The following is a 1005-nucleotide window of genomic DNA, read 5'->3' as shown; positions in this document are numbered from 1 at the left end:
CAAGAAATTACTTCACTGAATTTCACAGATCTTCACTGCAAAGAATTTAACTGCAACTGACACAACACTCTGTAAAATATTAATATTTGAAATATTTGTATCAGCAATAAATAAATCTTCAGCTATATTGATAATCATCTGAATCAATTTAATAATATCTGCAGATATCTGATGTAAGTTAATTCTGTACTCTGTAATAATATAAAATAATTATTTATCAGAATATAAATATACTTCATCATTAAACAGTGCTTGCATTTCTTACATCTATTTTCAGCAGACTTACAATGATAGTAGAGAGATGTTATCAAATGTTGAATATAATGACAGTAATATACTGCTGTGTTTTTTTCTAACATCTCAATGAGATCATGTGCTTTCTCATTCTCATCAACATTATCAGATAATTCAAACAACATATCAAGATTCTTGCTCAGTGGGAATAATGCTGATGTAACAGTTGAATATAAGAATATGTTTTTTGAAACACTGTTATAATCAAATATCATCTTCTGTTGTGATAGTAGATCATCAAAATTCATATAAAAGTTTAAAATTTCATTTATATTCTTGTAAACTTACACATCAAATATAAACCTCATAATAACAATTTAATATACAGCAAATCTTTCATCTGATACTTTATCAAAAAGCAGCATCTCATAAAATTCATTGATCAGAGATTAATCAGTTTCTTAAAAGCATTCAAATATCTATACTTCATTAATATCTGCAATAACTCAAATCAATAAAAGATTTTACAGCAGCACAATTTCTATTTGATATATGACAAAATATGACAATATATTCACTCATCATATATAAAGCAAGAATATATTAGAAGGATTTTGCAATCTCTTCAAATAATTTCAGATAAATACTCTCAATGGGTATTCAATATGTCACTCTTTATAGATCCAAAATCAGCTATAGAAATAGTTCAGTTTTGACATTTTAATTATTCTAATTAATATCAAAATATTATTCCAAAGAAAAAGAAAAACC

This window comes from Histoplasma capsulatum, genomic scaffold (assembly GCF_000149585.1).
Source record: "Histoplasma capsulatum NAm1 scaffold_1 genomic scaffold, whole genome shotgun sequence".
NCBI classification, from domain to species: domain Eukaryota; kingdom Fungi; phylum Ascomycota; class Eurotiomycetes; order Onygenales; family Ajellomycetaceae; genus Histoplasma; species Histoplasma mississippiense.
This window is presented reverse-complemented; position numbering follows the sequence as displayed.